General features: G+C 46.6%; 1 pseudogene; it reads right to left on the bottom strand.

Annotated features, from left to right (window-relative positions):
- Nucleotides 1-5576: 5576 nt before the first annotated feature.
- Nucleotides 5577-8924, bottom strand: part of LOC109298063 — a 77250-nt pseudogene continuing 73902 nt past the window's right edge.

Here is an 8924-nt window from a genome sequence, read left to right on the forward strand (position 1 = left end):
ATCCTGTACCAGGTGGGTGGAAAGTTACAGAATGCAGGGGTTAATACTAAAACAAGGAACAAAGAAACATAGAGAAAAGTATCTATTTTCGCTACAGTTGCAAGGCACTTCAAGTAAACCTTGTCTAATGAAGTTTAGATAAAGCGTCCTGCAGCCATTTTTAATACACGTAAAATGGTGAGGCATTTTAATTAGAGTGGCTGCCTGGGAACTGCTCTAATTAAAACATGCACAGGCAGCCATGATTTCTTTAAGCTCTTGCTTTTGAACTCCCCCTCCAGAAGTGGGGACAGTTTCCAGGCTGCTGGCTGCCAGATGGACAGAACAGGAAACTCCGATGCCTGCTCCCGCCAGGAGCTTGCACTGCCTGCCTGAGGGCACAGCTTCTGCACAAGGATGAGCTAGTGTAAGCCCCAGGCTGTGGGCTGCTGAGGCCTGTTCCAGCGAGTCCAGTTTCTGCTCTGCTGTTCCTCCTGCACATCTAGCTTCAGGGGTGTTTCCCATCCTTCCCCAGGCTGGGAAGGGGCTCCACTGAACCCTGCATACTCATTGCCAGGCTCCCAGGATGGGAGAAGATGGGGAGTGGTAGTGTCTGCACTGGCATTCTCCATCATCCTTCTGTGTGAGGCATGTTGGGTTACCAGAGCGAGCAGGGAGAGCGGCTGCCTCCTGAGGAGCCCCAACTGCCTGTGTATCTCAGAAGGCAGGCAAGCGGGACAGTCAGTCAGCTGCAGAAGGTTTCTCTGGTGAAGGCTGAAGTTCATTTTATTACAGCAAAGCCAGCCTCAGGAAAGGCCAAAGACTGTCAGCAGCAACGCTACCCTGAAAGGCTGGCAGTGCTGAGAGAGCACGCTGTGGTAATAAAACACTGCAGAAGATGCAATCATGTAACAGGGGGAAGAGATGTGGGGAGAAGGTTGGGGATGAGCTAGACACGAACCCTGGAGAGGTGTCTAGCTCCAAATGGCAGCCCCCTAGGAACCAGCATTCCCTCTTAAGCTGTGCAACCATGCAGGCATGCTTGGCAGTGCGGTAAGTGCACCACGGCCGTACAGCTTACTGGGAACACTGCTAGAAACCTGTATGACTGGCACAGCAGCAGCCTGTGCTCAGGGAGCTTGTGCTTAGGCAGCAGCAGCAACCCGCACCGCCACTGCAGCAGCTCCTGCGCAAGAAGTTAAGCACTCACTTCCCCAAGCACCACTGCCTTTCTCGCCTGCATACCAGCCTCTGGCTTCTTTACTATTCATTCCATCCAGGAAGAGCACACACCAGCTGCAGATGCTTCCTCAGCCTGATGAAGGGTATTTATACCTGAAAACTTGCTAAGAAGAATTTTTCCAACTATTTGAGTTGGTCTAATAAAAGATATCAGATTTACCCAAAGAACCTTGTCTGCCTATGTCCTTAGACCAACACAGCTACAACCTATATCCCTCTATATGATCTCTAATACATTTGAGACTCATGAAAGTAGGTCCCAAGTCCTGACAGTCATAGCAATGAAATGCTGATTAACTTATTGTAATGAATGTTTAAGAGCAAGGTCAAACAGTGAGCTGGAGTTCAACTAGAAATTACCCAAGAAATGTAAACAGACAGTGCCTTGCAAGAACAGATCAAGTCTTTAGTCACTGTGAACCTGAACAAAACATAAAAGGGCGTGAATGTCATTAGGCCTTGGACAACTGGAAAGACTACCTAACAGGTTACTCAGCACACGCAATAGTGACAGAGCAGGGGATGCAGGGTATGTGTGAGAAAGCAAGGTTTCAAGGATTGGATGTTAATGACCAGATCATACTTTAATGAAATTTTTAACTTCACCTTAGTAAAACTGCCCTCTCTTCAGCAGGAGTTGGCCTGACTAGGGTTTTGAAGCACAGCATTCTTGGTAAGGCAAAAATGAAAGAAACCCCCCCAAAAAACCTTGTTCAGCTGGAACATGGTCAAATGATCCTGTTCAAAGACACTTCTGCCTAAAGTAGGGTGCTTGTGCCCAAAAGCTTGCAATTAAAGACATTTTTTTTGCAAAACTCTAGTTGGTCTTATAAAAGATATCACCTCTACCACGAGTTCTGATTCCCTTTGCCGCTAGACCAATACGGCTACAACCCAGATACCTGAATACGTTTTTTGGCAGTCTTAATACCAATGGTGACCACTCAGTTTTCTCCAGCTGATGTCCTGGGAGGAAGCAAATAACTGAATGTTTCCAGCTGTGCAGTTTCAGTATAGCTAACAGAGTTTCTGTTCCAGATTCAGTACTACTACTTCTACTGCTACTATCTGCCATTACAAGAGTCTGCTTATTTGATTGTTTCTTGGAGCTGGACATGTACATTTCTGATGTACTCACCCCAGCTCCCCTGGTGGTAGTAATACTGCAATCTTTGTTTCAATATTGCAATTTCTCTTCCTACTGCACACAAGTCCTTACAATCTCATGTGCCCAGGAGAGGAGATGGAGACTCATTTTCTTTCTCATCTAACTGAGTTGTGGTTGTCCAGGAGACACTACTGTCATGTTACACAGTTTTTCATATTATAATCTCCATGTCACTACCACTGTCCATCATAATTACAGCTGTAGAAAGTGCTGAGCAATCGGTGTGGTGTCTCCTGTGTTTCTTCTTGTGTTTTTTCTTTTTCTGATGCCTAGTTGTGTCTATAGCCTTCCCTTCACAAACTGTCTCCCCACTCAGACTTCTGTTTTTTTCCTTTCTTTTATTTTGTTTTGTTTTGCTGCTTGCTCAGTTTTCTGAAGGGTTCAGGCTGATAGCAGCCACTGTACTTTGATGTAGATTTCTGATAACCATTTTCTTCCCCTATAAAAGGGCTTGGTGCATTCTCCTTGTGCACACTTTCCAAGTGGCACATTGTGCACATCCTTTTTTTACCAGGCTTTTCACATCACTTTCTATTGGTCTCTCCAGAAACCGTTCTAGATCTATTACTGGATTGACTCCTTGATCTGTATCTTTCATAGCTTTCATTGTGTCCATTTTGATTTTGTGTATTTGTCCTTTCAGAAAAAACAAGGTAGTCTAGACTCTGGACTAGTTGACTGCCTTGAATAATGAACTCTGGCTTGATTCCTGCTCTGAGATGAGAATTTGTAGCCATCTCTGCCCATGTTCCTACTCTACTTTGGTAACTGTCTCTTCGCTGTCTCTACTCCTTGATCTATAGCCACTGCTGCAGGACCATGATGTGCTAACACAGGGGCGGGCAATTATTTAAGGTGGAGGGCTGCTTACCAAGTTTGTGCAAGCTGGTGAGGGCTACATGGGTGGCCCGGCCCCTTGACAGGTACCCCGCCCCTGGGTCACCATCTTGTGACCAGAAGTCCCACCTCCTAACCCCTGACTTTTGCCACCAGAATTCCTTCCCCTTGCCCCCAGATGTATTCCTTTCAGCAAGGGGTTTTGGCATCTCAGAACCAGAAAAATAACAAATTATAGTCTCAAAGAAAGCATCTAGAACATTCATTAATTAGATTTCCAAAAATATTTTGTCCTGGTTATGTGCTTGTATAGTATACATAGAGGTGACTGCACAATAGCTTAAAATGAAGTCTTACCCTTGTATACTGTGAGGGATGGGTATATGTTTGTGGGGTACTGTGGGAGTGTGGGTATGTGGGAGTGTGGGGAAGGGTGTGGGTGTGTCTGTGGGGCGTGGATAGGTGCAGGGGTGTGGGATGAGGGAGCCTGTGGGTGTGTGTGGATATGTGGGGTGTGGGGTTTGTCGGGGACTGTCAGGGGGAGGGTGGCTGGGGCATGTGTGGGGGTGTGGAGGTCTGTGTGTATGGAAGTGAAAGGTGGGGGGGATACATGTGTATGGTGGGGTGTGTATGTGGGACTCACCCTACAAAGACACACACATGTTCTGTCCCTGCCTACACACACACACACTCTTCCTGCCTACACACACACACATATTGTCCCTGCCCACACACACATACACTGTCCTTGCCCACACACACACATACTGTCCCTGCCCACACACACACACACACACACACTCTGCTCCTGTCTATACGCATACACACACACTCTCTCTCTCTTTGCCCCTACCTACACACACACACCTCCCATACTCCCCAGTCCAATGATGCAGCCTGGTGCCACATGGTGCTGGAGCACTATGGGGGCAGGAAGGCAGGGAAATGGCTGGGCTGGGGGCAGGGTGGAACTAGGCTGCTCAGTCCTGCCAGCTCCCTCTGGGTCCTACTGCCCCAGCTCCTGTCTTCTTTGACATATTTTGCCTGCCCTGATCTAAACCCATAACCGTACAGAAGCTTGGTGCACGTAGATTGGCCTAAAAGAAGTACAACTGGTCTAAGATAGCTCTGGATGGATGTGCATTCAAACTTAATCAATTTAGGTTAGACCAGTGAATCAAACGTCTGTACCAGATGCCCTATTGATTCAGGTTAGATTGCTGTCCTCTGGCACCCCAAGCTCTTTTGCAGCCCCCCACCACCTTCCCTTGCACTAGCACTTGGCCTGTACTTGGCTGCTATGGCTGAGCACCAGCAGGCCCTGTCCCCAAGCTCTTCCAGAGCCAAGTCAGCACAGACCCTTTCCACAGTCTCACTTCCTGCTTCCAGCCATCTGTCATCTACAAGCAGGCAGCAGTGGGGTGGGGGGAAGGAGATGTCTGTGTTCCCTGCACAAGCCTCAGGACCTGGGTACCTGTATCCCCAGACCATGCCCCCACACCCCATCATGAAGCAGCCTGTAATGTACACACAAACCTGACTCAGAGCCCAGGAAAACCTCTGTGCACAGGCACAGCTGCATGGGCCACAACCCTGGCTCCCATACACCCAGCCAAGGCCCCCCTTGCTGCCCCTCATGAGCACATCCCATGAACCGCACCCCTGGTTCCTGCACACCACATCTTAGTGGCCAGGCCAGGCACCCTACCACGTGGACTCTAGAATGGATCCACCTTCCCCCTGAGCAGAAGCTAATGCAGGCAGCTCGCCTTTGGTGGGTTGGGGTAGCAGGGGGCAGAACATCAGGACAAGGCCTGCACAGAGGCAACCCTATGACCTCCACAGCTTGGCCACCTGGGGTGGTGCAAGGTTTTTTGGGCCACAACTACAGAGTCCCTGACTAGTAGGGCAAGGGAGTGTGGGGTGGGGAGGGGGGCACTGACCATCCACGGTGGGGCAAGCAGGCAGAAACTGTGGGAGCAGGTGGGGCATGGGTTGACACAGCAAGGGCTGGGAGTGTGTTCGCCCATACCCAGCAGCCAGGCTGGGGTGGCCTGGGCACCCAACTGCTCAGCAGTCTCCAGCAGCCCAGGGCCTGTTGGGAGGCATGCAGGAGTGTCCCCAACCTGCTCGCCTCAGCCAGTGCAAGCAACCTGTGTGCCTCCCCTCCATCCCCCCCACCCAAGAGCAAATGTGTTCTGTTCATTACCCATGTAAGCCAGGCCACTTACAGAAACCCATGTAAGTTAAACTGATTCCTCATCAGGTTATTTGAACATCTGTACCTGGGGACAGTCAGGCTTTCCTAGATAAACTTGTCTCTTACGTCCTTGATCTCCTTCTGTTTCTTTTACTCCTGTTCCTGCTACTATCTCTGCTTCCGTTCTTAATCGGTCCTTGCTACATTGTTTCTGCTTGTGTCTATGGCTGTAGACAACCAGAAGCTTCACTGTCACTAAAGCTGTGAAACTGGATAAACTGTGGTTCCTTCACATCCTCACTTTTCCCCTCAGTGACTGATCTCTCAGAATCAGAGGTCAGCTCAACAAGCACAGGTGTTCTCTCAGCTAATGGCTGAACATAATCAACAATGACACGATTGTCTGAAGGAGCATCACTGTCATTGGCTCTGTATTAGCTTGTGACTGTACTTATGAATCTTTTCCATTTCTACCAGATTTTTCATCAGAAATTCTTGAAGTATCTGAAGGAAAAGTCATGGCAGCACGAACACGTCCTAAACTGGAATACAGTGGTCCTGCACTTTCATCCTCCCAACAGGCCTCATCAGTACCAGTTGTGGCTAATGATTAAGAGTGGCTTCCTCTAGCATATTCAGGAGCAGGGTAAAAACAACTGGCATTCTGGTCATATGCTTCTATTTTAAAAGGACATCGGACAAAACTGATCAATTCATGTAAAATGGTCAGTACAACGGAGCTAAAAAGGCTTTAATTCATCAGTGAAGACCTAACTCCTTAGATCATATCTGGCTACCTTACTCATGATGATGTGCTGAACAATGTTGACAGAAGAACTCTGGGCACAGAGTAGGACAATCAGTTCACCCTTCAATGGTGGAACTAACCTGACAAGACAAGCGGGGTTCCCACAGAACAAAAAAAATCTGCTGAAATGTCTCTATAGCAACCACTATATTGAACACTTATAACATACAAGCCAGAGTAATACAGATCTCTTCAGAAGTCAATACATCTTGTCCTTGAGAAAAGGATATCCTTTACAGATAAAATGGTATGCAACACTGCCTTGGTAATGCAGTGCAGTAATGAAATCTCTACCCACCAGCGCTAGCAAAAGACCAATTTTCTGAAGACCTTACTATGTCTTGGCTCTCACATAGAAAGAATATGGTAGTGTTAGAGTGATGTTATAGCCATGGTGGTCCAGGAATTCTGCAAGAGGCAAGGATTTCTTAGCGTGATATATTTTATTGAACCAGCTACAGGGTAGAATTAGATAGGCTTTTGAATGCAGGACATTCTTCTTCAGGTGAATGGCTAGGCAGTTTGCACAGTGGGTATACAGCTTTTTGACCACTCCTGCATTCAACAAAAGCAAAATCTATGAAAGCAACTATCTAAAGAGTCTATGTGGTCACATTTGTATAAACACTCTGGGCACTGTCTGATGCAGCTCACTTGCCAGATGCTCCACTGTAAGCTCTTCAATTGCAGGGGTCTTATTCTCCACACACACACAAAACAAAGATTCAAAGATCAATATTAACTTTGTTAATATTGATAAGTTATTTGGAAACATAGTAAGCAAATATTTTCTCAAATATAACATGCAGCTTTCCCCAAAAACCAGCTGCTAGAAATTGTCTTGTGCATTACACTTGATAAAAATTATGAGTAGATTCCGCTACTTCCCAGTGAAAACCAAAAGTAAAATCCTCAGCAATCCACAGGCAGCATAATAATGAACAGTCTCAGCTCCCTAGCTGCTACTGCTCAGTTACTTACTACAAAGGAATTCATTTTGCTTTTGTTCTGCCTTTCAAAAACAAGGTATATATTATATTCTGGAGTGTGTTGTATGCAAGAAAATACAACACTGAGAAAGCTCCATGGGACTGTTTGCTTAAGATGGGTAAATCAGGTTCTCAGTATTCAAGTCAGTAGAGCTACCTCGATTTACCCCAGCTCTCAGGCTGGCCCATCAAGTGGCAGAGTATCCAAAGCAGAGCTGTCAAGTTCACCTTGGGCCCCAGGCCAAATCCAGGCTGTGGGGCCAGATGCAACCCAGGGAATGATGGCTGCCACGTTGGCCAATGCAGCAGTAAGAATGAAAAGTCTGATGGCAGCAGCAAGTGTCTGGCAGTGGTGAGAGGTTCAGGGGTGGCAAGGAGTCTGGTAGCAGCAACAAATCTGGCAATGGCAGTGTGGGATCTGACAAAACAAGTCCAAGGGTGGCAGCGGTGAGTCAAACTCACCACCAATAGCCATACCTAGCAGGGCTAACTAGCCCCAGATCCTGTGGCAGGCCATGCTCCCCAGCTTCTGGTGCATGCCAGTAGCTGGGTGGGCTCAATAGAGAAGCTCCAGGGGCCATATGTTTGGCATCCCTGTCCTAAGGCCTTTATTTTTAATTACTGGTCCTGATCTGCCTCACTGAAATATTTCACATTAACAAACATAGTTTTACAGTGATTGTTATTTTGTTCTTCTTGTTCTCTTTCCTGCTTCCTCTTGCTGTCTCCAAGGTCAACAACCAATTTCCCACTGCAAGCCTTCCATCCACAAAGTAATTCAGAGCATTAAGTGGATGAAATTTAACCAATGAGTCCATTCTCACTGCTTAATGCTGCTGTGGGACTCTAATTGGGACTGGAGGATCTAGTTAGTTTTGCATCTAGTCAGCACACCCTAATTTGAGTGTTATTTAGACTGCTGTTGGTCAGTTGTAGAAAGGTAGCAGGGTGCATGAGAAAAAGTGGGGAAGCATAAAGACGTGCTTAGGTCTGGTAGTTGGCTAAAAATCAGACTACGTTCTCTTTGGGTATTTAGAGGACATGGCTGTTTCAGCAATGCCAGCACTTTTGCATTTGATATTTGTCATGTTATAGCTGACATCAGTACTAAATAAATGCATTGTTGGCAATCACTATAAAGTAAACACACTTAATGTGCTGTGTATTTCCTTTTGCATATAAACTATAAACAGATTTAAAGGTAAAAGAGCACACCAAGAGCAGCACTGAGATACAACTGCCCTATTTTCAGTTCCTGCCCTGGTGCCATAGCAACCAAAAGCAGTAACTGCACGGAAAGTCCTGTTAAGCCCTCAGGGCTTTGGGCCATCACATGTGTAGCACAGACTGAGTCAGGTAATTCAGCTGCCCCAAACTACCAGGTATTTTCTAACTGGATAGAAACTTAAATTTGTATCCTGTCCTGCAGCACAGCAAACATCACATTCCTGCCATAAGGGCAGGAATTTTGTCCAATTTCAAACTCATTCTTCCAAAACATGGAGCCTTTGGGCCTTCTCAAAGCCAAATGGACTTTTTTTGAACATATCATTTGTCCTAATCCTCCTCCAGAAACATAAACCATTTTTTTTGCTGATGCTTTCAAAAATAGTTCTGTCTGAAGCAGATAGCAGTGAAGGGGAAACTTCAGCTCAGGTCACATTTACCCAAGTTATGAGCAACTGAAAAGGGTCTTATAGG

This window comes from Gavialis gangeticus, unplaced genomic scaffold (assembly GCF_001723915.1).
Source record: "Gavialis gangeticus isolate Ggan-Ray unplaced genomic scaffold, GavGan_comp1, whole genome shotgun sequence".
Classification (NCBI taxonomy): Eukaryota; Metazoa; Chordata; order Crocodylia; family Gavialidae; genus Gavialis; species Gavialis gangeticus.